The 17215-nt window shown below is 39.9% G+C and overlaps 1 long non-coding RNA gene across 1 annotated transcript; it reads left to right on the top strand.

The window, feature by feature from the left end:
* Nucleotides 1-3250: 3250 nt before the first annotated feature.
* LOC120374263 lies at nucleotides 3251-15538 on the top strand. The gene is made up of 3 exons (XR_005585968.1): nucleotides 3251-3390; nucleotides 4684-4781; nucleotides 15381-15538. It is a non-coding gene; the product is annotated as an uncharacterized LOC120374263 (long non-coding RNA).
* Nucleotides 15539-17215: the final 1677 nt, after the last annotated feature.

The raw sequence follows: 17215 nt of genomic DNA, 5'->3' as shown, positions 1-17215 counted from the left end.
AAAATATCTCTTCTTCCCCGGCATCTGTGAATTGACCAAATCTGTTTTATTGCTGTTTTATTCCCTAGTAATATATTAGTTACTCCCCACGTAACACTAGTAATGTACAGTATGCACTGAACTGTTCAGAAGTACAGTATGTTCATTTGTCTGGGCTGTTAATTAGTTTAGGAATGCCAGGTATTTGCGCCAGCTTTCTCCATGTGGGTCCTCTCCTTTTGCTGCAGTCTAAATTGATGTCATTTAAATGTCTAGTAGAGTAAATGTTAGCAATTGAAGTCCACCTTTTCTTTTGTTTCAGACTAGGTCATGCTACTTTGTAAACACAACTTAACGTTGTATATATAGCCACATTGTTTTAGTCAAATTATTTTAACCAGTATGGTTCACCAACTCTTTGGACTGACCTGACCTTTGGTGTTTTGCATGACAGCTACTATTAAAGCTATGCAAATAATGGATATTTTGGCTTGCTGGCCAAAGTGAAAAAGTAAATAATAATAATAATAATAATATAAGTAATACTAATAATATAATTTCAGGTCAAAGTTAGGGTTTTTTTTAACTTAAAAAAATATAGAAGTAAAGCGCCAAATGAATAATCACTTGAAAACATCAAAATATTTCATTTCGTGATTTTTAAAAAAAATTGTTATTGTTTTGATGGAAACAATTCAGCAATTTCAACACAAATTCACAAAATGTTTCTGTCAACCTGAATCTACATTTTTCAGGAAAACAAAATCAAATCTTACTCCCACTCTAGGTTCTATATAACACCCACCAATATCTGAAGTCATTTGCACTTCAATAAAATGCATGTTCTGACCTTTTTGACTGTGCATTCAAATATCCTTATGTGTAACTTAAACTCTTCCTTCCTTAGTTTCAGGCCAGTATTCCTTGTCATGCTTAAAATTAAGCATGTGTAAGTCTTTGCAGAATTGGTGCCTAGCAAGAATTGATGTTGCTCCATTGCAGTCAGTAAAGCTACAATGATTTACTCTAGCTGAAGTCCTAACCCATCATGTGTTTATTAGACCTGGTCAAACAATGGAAAAATATTTTTGATAATCATTTGTTGGGAACTTATTTCCAAATTCACAATAAATATTAATCCTCATGAATTATCTGACCAGCTCTTCTTATAATAGAGAGCATGGTGCATTTAAAGTATTATTATGCTAATCATTGATCTCTATAAACAAAGATCAAATCCCACCAGAAAACCATCTTCTTATCTGTCAAACAATATGAGATCCTCTCCAGATTCGCCAGTGCACCCGTGCCATTATATCACTCAGCAATATTTAAACTAGACTCAGGCTTCTTTCTTTTCAAATTATTGTGCTTGACTTTGAGATATGCTCTCAATAGGAATCGTTTCTGTGTAATACATTTAGGGTTGAAATGTTATTCAATTCTTGTAATACAAAGATCCTCGGGTGGATTGGAATATAAATGCTTAGTAGTGTGTCTAGATCAGGGTGTCGAACTCATTTCGTAGAAAGGGCCAAATTCCATTTTGTCGTATATTTCAGCTACTTGGAGTTGGCCTGAGGCTGAGGATTTATCACTAATTTATTTCATAGTTTATTATCAGGTTTTCTTTTCAAAGGGTATTCGCGTAAGTGAATGGCTAGTAGACCTGCCAGGCAAGGTGTGGGTAAATTCCTGATGTAGCTCTGCCAATCGACTTCACTTCTGTCTCTGTTATTCCAGTTATGGGTCTCTTCTGAGTTTTTAATACCACTTAACCTATGGAATTTACTGCCACAAGGTATCATAGACTCCAAGAGCTTAGCAGAATTCAAATACAGGATTAGACATTTATACATGTATAATAAGGACATCCACACTTAAAACAGATAGAGTAAAATATTTAAGGGATGTAAACTCTAATGCTTCAGGGGATAATTACTAACTTCTTGGAGTTAGGAAGGAACATTCCCTTATCAGCAGATTATTTCATAATTGCAGGGATTCTTCACTTTCCTTAGAAGTATTTGTTACTAACCACTGTGATAGACAGATGCCTGGCTAATGGACAGATCACTGGTCTAATGTGATATGGCAATTGCTGTGCTCCTAAGAATCTTCTAATTGTAACAAACTGTATGGCAGTATTGTTATGGGGACAAATGGGTGATAAGCTCAGACCACCAAAGTCTCAAATTAAACAATGTGACATTTTCAGTATTCAAAAAATATTTCGAGACACCATCCAGAGTTATCAGATTCCAACATCTGTAGTCTCTACTATGACCATTTTGTTACCTCAGCACTGATCTACTAGGGAACTGAAAATTGAAATGGGAAAGATCTTCAAATATGTATGTTTGTACTGTATTGTCAAGCTACAACTGGCAGCCGGCAACTCATTACTACAGCCTAAGTGAACCCTGGTCCTCAGGCCTTATTCAAACTCCATGGAAGTTAAAGCAAAGACTCTCACTGATTTTGGTAGGCTTTAGATTAGACCCAAATTTCAGATACTGCTTCCAAAACTGCACACACATGAATTTTCCTCATGCACTTATTTTCTTTTGCAATAAGAGGTTGTTGTCTTTGTAGATTAGCTATATGCAAAATGTACCCGCTAGGTTTGAATGTGCAAGTGCCCTTTTATCAAAGCAGCTGTAGTTTCTGCATACACAAATAGGTGCAAGAGCATATGTATGTTGAGTACAACATGGTGGTGAATGGAGCACTGACATAGCAATAGATTTTAGGGAGCAGGCTACAAATATATTAACTTAATAATGGGGAGGGACACTACCCACTCACTTCCACATACCAGACATTTAACTGAATTCAGTGTGGTGTTAAATGTCCTCACATAATATAAGCAATAAATCAGTCTCAACTCTTTTTAACCTAGCTCCTAGGACTTTTCCCACCTCTGAATCCTCTTGCCTTCCCCCACAAAGTGGACTGAGTTTTCTACGGGGTACCTCAATTTTCAGGACATAATGTATCCCCTTTTCCATACAGGCAAAAAGGTCCACCAACCATATCCCAGGTCTCATTTACGTCTGGGAGCTGGCCCTTTTAGTCTTTGTCTTCACTGATGTGATGGGGTGTACCTACCCTACACTGGTTCAGCGGGGGTTAATCACACTGTGTGGGCTAAGGAGGCCACTCCCCCTCACCCTTGCTGGACATGCTCCAGCTGGAACCAGTGAATAAAAGAGATTAGCTCAATTCAGTCTGGGCTGGCTGCTGATGGGAGCAGACATGTGTTGCAGACCCCTGCAGAGAGACTGCTGGAGCTCCAGGCTGTGGAATCCAGCCAGGCTGAAGATCCAACCATCCCCCAGTTGCCTGCGCACCACTGCTGACAGAGGAGAGACAGCGAAAGACTGGAAACTACCAGCCCTGGAAGGCTGGGTAAGTAGTAGCCTGGGGAACTAGATATTGTTCTGGTTGTAGAATCAGGGATAGACTCAGTAAGTTTCAGGAGGATTGCTGCTGAGTCTGTGGACGATAGCCCTGCTGCAGATGGGGCCCTGGGCTGGTACCCAGTGGAGTAGGGAGGGCCCAGGTCCCCCTACCCTGGCTGCTGCCCACCCTTGGATGGTGGCCTACCTCTGTCTAGCCTCTGGGCTCTACTAAGAAGGGTAGTCTTATTGACTTGGGCCCTGCACAGGCTCGGATCATTGGGTCATGCCGTCCAGCACCAAAGGGCACTTGCATTAACTCTGACCATTGGACCATGATGGCCTAGGAGCTAGGGCTGCTGTGGTGACTTGGGAGACTAGGCTCCTTGGGCCACCCAACGTCAACTTTAATTCCCCCACAACCTGATGCCCCATAGTGGGGGTTACCTATCCCATGGCAACTGGTCACAAATTGCAATGGTCTTAACATATCTATATGCTTCCTAGCATTAGAATTCTTTTTCTTACTCCTTTTAACTTAAACTGTGCTTCCACAATGTATGAAGAAGGCAAAAACCCTCCAGTTGACTGCCAATTTGGCCCACCAGGAAAAATTCCTTTCTGATCCCAAAGAAGGTGATAAATCAGATCCTCAGCATTCTGGAAATGAATCTAAATATACCTTAACCAGAGGGAGGGAGAGCTGAGCAGCAATAGCAGGAAGATGGCCTCTGCGTACGCAGAGGTGGTTTAAATAGAGGAGAGTCCTATGAAAGCCAATTGGTTCCCCATACCTCTGGTCAGACAAAGGGAGGCAGAGAAATTCCTCCCCATCCATGAGGCACACTGCCATGTAAAGTTTGCAGGACAAGGAGGGCCTAGGTTCGAGCACATCTGAGCATAAGCCCTGTCCCTCTAGGAGTTGGTCAGCCCTATGCCACTCCAGAGACATGGGATGAAGCATTTGCAGTTTTGAATGTTGGTTTGTGTCAGAAGCACAGCTGGCTCCCAACCTGCTTACTAGGCAACATATCAAACTCCGTTGAGACTGGTGAGCCTTCTACAAATGGTTGTGCTTCCTGATTGGGCGGGAGAGGCTATGGTCTGCTACTTGAGCCTTGCAGCAGCAGCAACAGCACAGCAGTTGCTCAATGTGTACCACAGCTGCAGGTGCACTTGCACTGCTCCAGCCTTGACTCCTGCCCCCTCTCCCCCCCCGCAGTCTAGTCCCTGCCTCCCTGCCTTGCAATTCTGACTCCGATTCTGACCTTTAATTTGGCTTCTCAACCCTTCTCAACTCCAGCTTCACCATCTGCCTGGTACATGACTACTGGATATATACTTGCCACTATTCTGAACTGCCGCCTCATCCATCAGACAAGGTTCTACTCCATGCACTAGGTAAGCTGCCCATGCCCTAGCAACTCAGAGTTTGAAAATGTGGCAATTGTTGACCCTCTTGATTTTTCCCTATATATGTTCTAATGCTATTTAAGTGAAGAATTTAGAAAAGAAAGGCATCTCCTCAAAAGAAAATGATGATGTATTATTCAGAGTTAAAAATCCATAAGGGTTAAAAATGAGTGGCTATTTTACTTTAGACTGTACTGTCTTGAAGCCATTTTGATGTGAAATGGGGACAATAGCATAGACAACAGGACTTTAATAAAGCAATTAGCTTTGTTAGTGGACATATGAAAGAAACTGGGTGATTTTCTTTTAAAACCTTTCAGACATTTATTTCATTTTTTGCAGTATAATCACTAGGGAAAAAGTAGCAAGCATGTTTATTTAGTAAATCCAAATTTAAGTATGTATATCTCTAAAATATGAGTTTACTTGTTTGTGAGAAATTTCCTTACTGGGAATCTTTCCAAAAACCCTTGAATGTAGCTTCATGGAATTTTCTCAACTGCTGTATTTGTTCCTTCTCCACACCTCTTCCCTAGTGCATAGAAGCACATCTGTCTATTTTCTGCCTTATCAAGCAAACATCTACATCTGTGAGGAAAACTCCACTTCCTTAGCTAAAAACCTGTATCTGATTGTGGTAATAAAGCTCTACTTCCTCAGTTCAAAACGTACATCAGACAAAACCAATTACTTCAAATGACTCATAGCAACAGGCAAAGCAATAGTCATCTTTTTCAAAGTCTTTGAACTTCTACCGCTTCAAAGGTGTACTAAAACATGGTTATGAGGCGATTGTCTAAAATTGCCAAATTACCAGTTTCCAAGCTTTGACATTTGTTATTTTGAGCAACTAGACAAAGGCAAGCAACTAGTTCACCCACTGAGAAGAAAAGAGTAAAACAAAAAGATATTTCCTAGGTGAGGAGAGTTCTTAATATGATTCATTCTTGAACAAGAAACAGAAAAATACTTGGTTTCAGAGCAGCAGCCGTGTTAGTCTGTATCCGCAAAAAGAAGAGGAGTCCTTGTGGCACCTTAGAGACTAACAAATTTATTTGAGCATAAGCTAAGTGGGCTGTAGCCCACAAAAGCTTATGCTCAGATAAATTTGTTAGTCTCTAAGGTGCCACAGGGACTCCTGTTCTTTTTTTGAGAAAAATACTTGGGCTTTAGTGAATCTAGTGATGTAATTAGGTTATCAAACCATATGCAACAATACAAAATGCAAACAATATGATCCAAGGCTACTGAATGACTTTAACAGTCCTTTAATCACGACTTGGGGTCATAGCATTATTAATGGGATACAAAGCTTCTCCCTTTTAGGTCACAGTCTGAATCTGGCTCAGGTTGGCTGAGACTGAACATTGCTAGCATCTGGTAGTAATTGGACAGGTTATGTGAAATGAGCCTGTGGGCTCAACCCAGCTCTTTTAGAGAATAGGTGACCACAGAAACTGTAACCTGGTTTTGCACTATTTGGCACCCTTATTGGGCCACCTCAGCCAACAACTAGTGGTTATGTGGACGTAGGCCTGAACCAGCAAAGTTCTTAGGGACATGCGTTACCTTAGGCACATGAGTCCCATTGACTTCAATGGGGCTATGCATGTATTTAAAGTTACATGTGTGCTTTGCTGGACTGGGGCATTAGTTATGCATCACCCCTGGGATTAACAGCTCCCTGCCCAGACTCGGTGCCTGAGAAGCTTAACCCAAAAAGGCACAGACCCTAATAGCGATGGTCCACTCTGAACAATCCGATTTGGAGAAATATGCCTTATTGTAGCTATTCTATGGATGGGCTGATTCAGACTCCAGTGCTGTCAATCTAGCACCTTTCATAAGAACTATATTCACTTAAAAACTCAGTAAATAGCTATTGCATATTGGCACAAAGATTTATAGGTCTTTTTTATGCAATTGCAGTTTTAGCATCACCAGTAATCTTTCAACATAAACCAACCAGTGAAATAAATGACTAATTCACTAAATATTACTGCTTGCTTTCTTTTCTTATTAAACCCTTCAGTCTTAGACACTGGGTCAAACTAACTTCAGTAGAGTTGCACCTTCTTATACCACGGCTGAAGTTGGAATCAACAAATCAGATTTCTGCTTGACTTTACTAGGCCACAGAAGCTTTATCTACCATGTTCCATGGATGCCTTTGATCAAGACCAATAAGGGTAGGGAAGAGGCTCCATTCTCACACCTTGTTCCATTTGATTTATGTATGGCAGAAAATAGTCCAATGTAGCCTCTGCTCTTCTTTTGGGGGGATGGTAAGAAAGTTAATGTTAAACTCTTTCATGAGGAACAGCTGGTGCAATCTTTGCCACAGAATATGGTCTTAAACAGTTCACACACAAATGTCTACAGTCATATCACCTCAGGGTCTAATCTTATCAGATCATCACACATGCTGAGCATAGTTGAGCCTGTCAGTATTTGAATAGCATGGGTGATTCAGGATGCACCACTCTTTCCTCCGAGTCCATTTTGAACCAATGCTACAGAATAGTGGGATGGGTACACTTATTTCCAGATGAGGTGTAAAACCACGGCCATGGGCAGAGCTGTGTGAATTATTCTGATGAATTGTTAATTCAGTTTTCTGTCCAGGAGCAGAGTGTGACCTTCTCATATTGATTCATTATTTGAAATATTTTTCAAGTAATTCTCCAGCTGGGGATTGTTCACAAGCAGCTTGTTGTAAGAATTCAATACCTGAAATTCAAGGTGGCTTGGTTAAATTGCATTGGACACAGAGGTCACATGATACACTTTTGTTCCCTGACTGGAGTAATTCTTTCAAATCAATTTTCTGGTGTAAATACACATATTTATTAATTCAGCATTTACTTTTCCTGAATGTTTCTGATACCTGCTTAAAATCCATTGTTTCCATGCAGATCCTTGCCAGTAATTTACTTAATATGAATATTCACAAATGCAAAAAGACATAGACTTAGACAAAGCAAATTCACTTTAAAATTCTAGTGAACATTCACAGTAAATATCGCCCCAGGTTTAGTAATGACTGCTGCTTTTGCTAGTTAGAAACTCCAGAATAAATTTGTATGAACATGTTGTTGTTTTTTTGAATGGGCCCAGCTTACTAAGCGATTCATTTTGCCGTCTGTTACTGCCCAGGCCTCATTATTTGCCACTCCACCATCTTTGTCATCCACATTTTATCTGCAAAGATTTTTATATTTACTTCCAGTTCATTTATGACAATGTTGAATAGCATCACGCCTAGTAACAATGGCTGGTGAACTCCACAAGAATTATCCCCAATGAAAGGTGATTCCTCATTCAGAACTACTTATTGAGATGTCAGTTACCTAGTTCTAACCAATTTAACATGTGCTTTATTGATACTATGACTGAAACCATGTTGACTGGCATTAATTATATTCCTATTCTTTAATGTATCAATTGAAACTCATATCAGCTTTTCCATTATTTTGACAGAGACTGATGTCAGGCTAACTGACGTACAATTATCCAGGTAATCCCACTTGCCCTTAAATATTGGACCAGATTTTAAAAGGGACCTAAGCACCTACAGATGCAAGTAGGGGAGGGGTCCACTGCCTCCGATGCACCCTCTTGTGGACAGGGGTGCCTCTGCAGTGCCCCACTAATAATTACCTCAAAGAACTTAAACTCCACACAGGCTTCTCTTATCCATTCAGCACCCCTTCTCAGAGGTGCAAGTTGATTCACATAAATAAAGTTCCAAAAGAAAACAGTCCATCAATTTTACTCTCTTGTCAGGTCACTCCTGGGCTTTTCCTACCTATAGTCTCATTAGGGAAAACCCACATCCCACATAGGTCTCTCTGCTAGAACTGGGTTACTCCCAGCAGTCTCCCTTTCACCCTACTCCCAGGCTTTCCTGCATGGGGCTTTCTCTACTTGGCAGGCCACTCCCAGGCCCTACCTTCCTGAAGCCTTAGGTTTCTCTCTTGCTTCCAAACCCCCTGGTATCAGGGTCTTCTTTTCAGAGGTCTTTTTTACTTCCTGCAGTTTCTTGAGCTTCCCCCCTTCACTTCAGCTACCTGCTGCCCTTTGTAGGGAATTACCTCACCCTCCCATGTGTCCCTCTTTAGTAATCAGGCTTGGCTAGCCCCAGGCCCTCCAGCCTTTAAGGGGCAGGTCCCTTGACACAATTTACATAGGTGCTTTTGAAAATCCAACTAGGTGCCAAAGTGTATAATTGTCATTGATTTCAATCTGCATCCTTAGACATCTAAATACCTTTACAAAAATGGCCCATTGGCACAACATTAACACTCTCTTCCAGTCTTGTGGAATTTCCTGGTATTCTAAGATTTTATTAAAAACAAACATCAAGCCAAAGATCTTCTCAACCAACTTTTTAAGGACTCTTGGATACAAGTTATCTGAGCCTGCTGATTAAGAAATCTTAGTTACTTACTACTGGCCTGGAAAGTATTTCATCATCCTCATATGATATCAGTACATCATCCTGACTCTTTCCAAATACTGAACAAAAATATTTCTTGAACACTTCTGTCTTTTCTGAACCATTAACAACATTTTTATCATCTCTATTTAGTAATGGGTCTGTACCATTGCTAGGATTTCTTTTGTTCTTAATATATTTTTAAAACTCCTTCCTTTTGTCCTTAGCCCTGCCAACTATGGATTTTTCCCTGATGTCTTTGGCTTCCTTTATCAATTTTCTACACTCCATAAGTTCTAATTTATATTGATTGCTATCATTTTCCACTTTTGTTTTCAATTGCAATATATTACTTTTTATTTCTAGTTGCTGCCTTCACTTTGCCACTGACTGAGAATAGGCTTTTTAGCCAAAGCTGTCCTTTTTCTTGATTGTAGAATAATGACATTTTGGTTTATCTAATAAACTTCTTAAAGTACACACCTTTGAGAAATTAATCTTTTGTGAAGCACCAAATGTATACATTACTGGTCTGGTCTGTCCTCTGTTCACTCAAACTGAATTGTAATCAGGACATGATCAAAGGTCCCTAGGCATAATGAGGTCCCCTAGTTACCTCTTATCAGGCATAATACCTTTTGTGTTAAACAATTATTATTTTTAGAAACTGCAAAGATATTTTACTACTGGCTTCATGAGACCTCCAACATGACTCCCAATTTAAAGTCTCCTCATAACACAATTTTTCTATTCACATATTATAGACATATTCTTAAGGCGTGACTTTTCCTGGCCTCTGTTTTGATATGTTGGTCTGTAACAGACCTTCACTAGTATCCTCATTCAGGCACTGTTAATGACCACATTGATCTGTATATATTCAAGGTCCTGTGATTCTGAGTTACCAGTAGCTCTAAAATACATATTGCTGTCTTTAATGTAGAATGCAATCCCTCTCCTCTTTTAGACAATTTATCCATCCTAAACAGGTTATAATCAGGTTTTTTTTAACAATCATCTCACCGGGTTTTAGCAATGCCAATTGTATCACATTTCTTCTCATCAATGAGAATTTCAAATTCATCTTGCTTGTTAACTTCTCCTAACACAGGTATATAAGCAGCTTGAAATTTTTTTCTCTTTATATTTTCCGTCACAAGTTCAGTTTGTTCATAACCTACAGAGTTTGTGTATTGTGCATTTGCCTTCTTAGCATCCTCCCATCATGTTGGTAATTTAATATCTTCTTGGCTGCTCCAGATAGTCTCCAGATGAGAAGATTATCTCTGCCTACTTGTGAGATGCAGGCCATCCCTTTTGTATAGCCCCTCTCCCACTGGACTGTGGACTAAACTTCCACAAAACCAAAATCTTCAGATTCACTTCAGTTGCACAGTTAATGGTTCACCTCCAGTATCTTCTGCCTTCTCTCACTCAGGACTGGAAGAATCTCCAGGAAGTTCACTTGACATTCCCTTTTTTTCAGCTCCCTTCTATGATCCCTGAAGTCTTCTACAATTTGTGAAGTTCCGTATGAAGCCATTGCATTTGTTTTAACAGGGGGTATCACCAGAGTAGACTTGCCAGACAACTTTATAATCCCATCCAATCTTGCAGTTCCCTCTCTTATTTTCACTCCAGAGAGACAGCACATCATCCTGTCCTTGTGTCCCTTGCTGAATTCTCTGTGAATAATGCTTGCCTTATAAAGATGGACATCTCTTGGTAGCTTCTTGCTTCATCCTGGTATTCAAAAGTTATCTTGTTCCCTCAGAGTGATTGAAATTAATGGCAGAGTTTGCTTTGGAATTATTCTGGATGAAAGATGCTATGCATAATATATAATTATATAACACGTCTGTGCACTGTCTCAGTACAACTCTTATTGAAGGGATGGTACCTGAATATTAAGATTACACACATGCTAGGCAACAAGTAATCTTTAAAGAGCTAGATCTTCATCTGTTAGAAATGTGTAACCCCATTTAAGTGAATATAGCTGTGCTGATTTACACCGGTTGAGGACTGGCTCACGTTACATGATTTTCTGGATAAAGAAGAGCGTCTCCTCTTCCCACATACAATCATACAGATAGATCAATGGTTCTCCACCAGTGGATTATAAACCTGTGGAAGTGGGATGGGGTGTGTCATGAAAGGAAATTGAAGTGTCTCAAGGTGTTGAAAAAGTTATGGCAATTTAAAGCAAAGAAAATTTCATTCTTCTATTCCCTAAATATCATTACCATCCAAGATTAAGTATTCTGCCAACTTCTTGAAACCCCCCAAATTATTTTACCATCTTTTATAGTAAATATAAGCCAGTTGTGATATTTTTTACTTTGAATAAGGGATTGCCAACCTGAAAAGGTTGAAAAACACTCACATAGAAAAGAAATTGTCCATGATGCTTGCATTCCCCTCATCCCAAGATAATGAATACGGAGAACGGGAGTTCAGGCGAACACTAGTAAGAACTAAAGGTATATGCCTTAAAGGCTCAGAAGTAGCCAAGATATTTTTCAGCCAGTCACTGAACATGTCAGTCTGTTTTCTCTGAGCATTCCCTTTGGAGTAACCTATCTCACCATTAGTATGACACACCATCTGCTGCATATTATTAATGTGGGAGGGTGGAATTATTGCTTCATGCTGGCTAAATGGTATGGTTTAAGTTTGGAGTGGTTTTAGGAATCACAATTAGATTTTGCAACAATGGGATTGTGTTAACTCTGCAAAGTCCTTTAGAAACTTTGAGACAGCAAGTTCTAAGCAAAATGAAGTTTGATAAGGAGAGAGTCCTCTTGTTATCAAGTTTATACAAAACCATATTTATGGCACTACTATTAAATCATGAATAACAGTAAAATGAAATGAACATTTCATTGTTAAGTTATCCATTTTCAAATGTCAACCAAGAATTAAAGGGAGAACTTGTCACTTCTAAGTTAAAAATGATGTAAAATTACACAAACAATTCATGGCCTCTTTCAGGCCTTTTCCGCCATCTTGCTCTAACATTAAAACATGCAATACATTGTTTTCAATTGGAGAGATTTAATCTATGTGCAAAAAAAGAACTTAGATGCACATTCTTCCCTTTTTCCCCCCGGAGGCCTCTCTTTTATTTTCTTTCCAGGTATTGATTGTGAAAGTGATATCACACCAGAAGGTGCATTGATATGGTATTGAGTAACAGAAAACTGCAAAGAATCCTTACAGTATAATCAAAGCTTCTGTCCAAGCCCCACACTCTGAAGAAATCCAATCAATAGGGACGATTAAATGACACATACAGAGCCATCAATATTAAATACAGTCCATTTCCTGTACAAGAGCAATGCAATATAAAGTGGACAAGATACAACGTGAAGAGGCAGGTTATATACAGTGTTTGCAGTATTTAATCAGAGATGAACATCTGAGGCTTGCACCATTTGCATGTTAATCAAAAAGAGCAAATAAGTATTTGTAAAACATTGTGGTGTGACGGGGGGTTACTTAAAAGAACAATCTCTTGCATTTTTTGGCGAGGGTGAGGTGAAAGGGTGCATCTATGCTGCAGATACACATGCTACATCTTGTGTTTTTCAGAAGTCATCCTATAGTTCTTGCTTCAGAACTTCCACTGACTTCAGCATAGAGCGGCGGTTCTCAAACTTCAGCAATTCGAGGACCCCCATTTTGATTTAAAAAAATTTGGGACCCACAAGCCACCCTGCTCAGCCCCAGGCCCCACCCCCATTCCATCCCTTCCCCCAAGGCCCCATACCATCCCACCTATTCCCACCCCACCCTCACTCCATCCCCCCTCCCTCTGTTGCTTGCTCTCCTCCACCCTCACTCACTTTCACTAGGCTGGGGAAGGGGGTTGGAGTGAGGGAGGGGGTAGGTGATGCGGGCTTCAATCAGGTGGCACTTACCTCAGGTGGCTCCCGAAAGTGACTGGCACATCTCTCTGGCAACTGCTCCTAGGTGGGGGGGCAGGGGGTCTCCACATGCTGCCCCTACCTGCAGGCACAACCTCCACTGCTCCCATTGGCTGCAGTTCCCAGCCAATGGGAGCTGCGGAGTTGGCACTTGCGGAGACCCCTTGCCTCCCCCAGGAGCCGCAGGGATGTGCCAGATGCTTCTGGGAGCAGCGTGGAGCCAGGGCAGGTAGGTAATCTGCCTTAGCCCTGCTGCGCCACCTGACTTTTAATGCCTAAAATCTCCTGGTTTGGCTTCAGTAGCCTCTGGGAGATAAAGATGTTCCCTGGCTTTCCGGTGCTGGGAGGGAGATGGAGGAGTTGCTCAGTGGGGCCCCCGGACCCCCGGAAGTACTCTTAGGAACCCCCAGGGGTCCACGGACCCCATTTTGAGAAACTCTGGTATGGAGTATTCAATAGCATTATTGGAACATAGGAATTGCCTTTGCAAATCAGAACAATGGCACCTTTCATTATTATGTTATTTGTATTATCATTGCCCCTAGAAGCCCCAGTCATGGTCCAGGACCCCATTGTGATAGGCACCGTACAAACACCAGTATTTTGTTTCCAGCTGTAGGCAGAACCACTTCAGAAGAAGGCATTAGCCCTGCATAGTGGACAATTATGCAATAACATGCCTGTGGGTGAGGTTTTTTTCGTACCCAGACACTGACATTTCTGGTGTCCTGAATCATGACTTATATCCTTTATCATTTGTATCCTAACTAATGTAGTTGGAAATATTTTCAACTTTTCAACTTTTCAATATTTTCAACTTTTCAATATTAATTGTCCATACAATTAATTCTTATTATTCATTAAATTAGTGGTGCCAAATTGTGCTAGATGCCTCTCAATAAAGCTAAAAGATCAGACCCCTGCCCTGAAAAGCTTTCAGGGTAATTTCAGATATGACACAAAAAGTAGGAGAGGAAGGAGAGAAGCCACATCAATAAGATTATGCAATTACTTACTGGTGGCTAGTGCACAGTATAAGAAGTAGTAGAAGACTTCATCAGCAAGTATAAGTATCTCAGAAGAAGTGGGTCTTCATAGGGTATTTACATGAGTAGAGGATAATGACTTTGCAGATGGGATCAAGAAAGCTTTTTCATGTAGTTTAGAATACAATATATTGTTACATAATGCACTATACTGTAATCCATATAACATAAAAAAAAGATGTAATACAAGTGTGAACCATAGGAGTTCTGATAAAAGTGGTTTAATACTACCTACTGGTACTACTCACCTGACCTACGTCAGAGTTGCAAAAGTTTGCCTGGTATCTATAGTGGCCAATATTCACTGACTCCAGTGTCAGTTACACAAGGAAATATAACAGCACTAGTTACCCTCCTTTGAGAACAGTACCCAGTAAGGTTGCATTCATCTTGATCTCAAATTAAATCCTTTTAAACTCTTCTTGAAATCAGTGGGTGAAATCTTGGCCCCATTGAAGTCAAGGGAAAAATTCCCTCTAACTTCAGCAGCATCCGGATTTCTTCAAGTGGAACTACTTATATGCTTAAAATTAAACACATGCTGATGTGCTTTGCTGGATCAGGCTCTGAGCGTTCAGCACCTGGCAGGACTGATTCCGTGGTTCTACATTTTATTTTGGGGATATTTTATAAGCTTTGATCAAATTTTCATAGCAAAGATCAGCCTGGCAAATGCTTAGCTATCATAAATATTTGCCCTTGGGACAGTAGATCACTTGCCAATGAAAAGATACTTTTCACTAGGAAAAATTACAACAAAGTGATTAGGTAATTCTCAAAATGGTGTCAAATGTACTGAAGTTTGATGCGTTCTAATTAGGTTTTCAAGATGCAGAGAAATATCCCTTCTTGCTGAGTTTTTATATAGATAAAGTATCGTGACTCTGTTCCATTGAAGGGGGATACAACAGATGGATGACCCCCCTCGCCAACATTCTCTTGAGAATAAGATTGAATCAGATGTGCATATTGTGGGCTAGTACTAAACTTTGGGTCACAAAACCTGAACCCTTCTTCCCTGGTTTGATCTGGCATTATTTATATGCACAGTAGATGACTGCAATAAGCCACTTTATGGACAAGAGAGAGGCTCAAGAGCAGTCCTGGTTGTCAATAGGATTATGAAGTTCATTTTGATTGATCAGTAATTAACTTCACCCTTGTGAGATTACAGGCTTGACTAACAGTGGAATTTACTGAACATCCCAAGATGCCAGGAAGTAGAGTGAAGAAGAAAGCTATAGCAACTCGAACATCTGTCCCCTGTATGCTGACAGAGCTGGTAATCAAGATCTCACTCTTTCCTTCACTATCTAAAGTGCAAACAACATAAAGCAGGGATTGGATTGATATGGAATGCTACATAAAATGTTTGCTTATAATTATTTCTAGCACCCTTTTGAAGCTTAGGGATAAAACATTTCTAATTATTCATCAGGCCTTTGGAACTCCTAGGCCTCCGTAATAGGGATTTAGCAGAACAACAAATAACGTACAGGGATCCAGATGAAAGGAGCAAATTTGAAGGGATTATTACCATAAAAAAGCAAATGACTATTTGATGGAGTTACAACAATACAGGGAGTCAGACAGGGAAAGGGAAATAATGCTAATTGATAAATACATCACTGCTTAAGCATTAATTTGAGCTATAGCATGGTAGTAAAATGAGTAATACCTGTAATTTCCTTTTTACCAGTCACTATGCTTTTAGCTTTTGAAACAAATATGTACTCAGAAATCTCAAATGTACCTTTCCCTACTAACCTCTCAAATGGCTATCCGTATTGCATTTGGAAGTTATTTCAAAGGTAGGATCACAATTTGCCTATTGACATGGCCATCTTGATGTCAGTTGAAGCTTCCTACCAACCTCAGAACAGGGGCCAGCACATCATCCGTAAGATTATGACATCCAAGCCCATATTCAGCCTCTCTGCTGTTGGGAATTAGGGTTTTGCCTATGGGCCCAGTCCTGTGCTTAGTGACGTGAATGGCAAAACTGCCATTGACTTCAGTCTGAGAAGGAGTGAGCTCTAACTGCATTAATTTTTATTAACCACATTAATTATCTTATTAAAAGTACAGAAGGGGAAACTAGGTTCATACAGTATTTGGGAAGTAGTAGTTTGAGATATTTATTACACTCATTTAGGGCCTGATCCTACAATTCTCACTCAGAAAAAACATCCTTTGAAGTCAATGGGAGTTTATACTAAATAAGGACTGCAGGATTTGGGCCCATTAGAGGATGGGAAAATAGTGAAGAGGGATCTAAAATACATTACACAAGCAATTTCCCATCTCTGGTGATCCAATTCTGTTACAGACAGCAGTTGCATTATCTGTAGATCACTCCTATTGCAACACTAATTTGCCATAAAAAATAGGGTTTGACAGTCTAGCTTTAGAAGGTATGGTGCCTACAGGAGGGGGGAAAGGAATCAGACTTTCTATATATGCATACCTTATGCCTCCCAGAAATACAAGATTCAGCTGCTACACTGCAGGCTGTGCTCTGTTATACCATAATACACGTATACTGTTAAGGGCAAAGATCTGCAAAATGAATGATTGATAATTATTTCAAAATCAGTATTTAAAAGAAAGATATTCTTTAACAGGTCCATACAGTCAATTAGAGTATTTTCTTTTCCCTCCTTAATGAAAGTAAAACTGTTAATATTATAAATTGTAGGCTGCATAAATTATATTTAAAAAAAAAGACCATGTACACAGTGTAGCAGGGGTGTATCTTCTTGCTAAGATATCTTCTTGCTAAAGCCTATTAAAGTAAATCACATTTTATACATATACATTACCATTTTCTCTGAACTATGATGTCCTTGGAGTATTACGCACCAGAGACATCCAAAATCCAGTTTAGATGGAGCACAAAGACACAGCTTGGGATTTACCTGTGCCTTGTCTCCCAGGTGACAACATTAAAAAGCAAAATCTACACTTATGTCAGATAAGCACAGGATTCTGTCTCTTAATTCACTTAGA

This window comes from Mauremys reevesii, linkage group 11 (assembly GCF_016161935.1).
Source record: "Mauremys reevesii isolate NIE-2019 linkage group 11, ASM1616193v1, whole genome shotgun sequence".
NCBI lineage: Eukaryota > Metazoa > Chordata > Testudines > Geoemydidae > Mauremys > Mauremys reevesii.
This window is presented reverse-complemented; position numbering and strand designations above follow the sequence as displayed.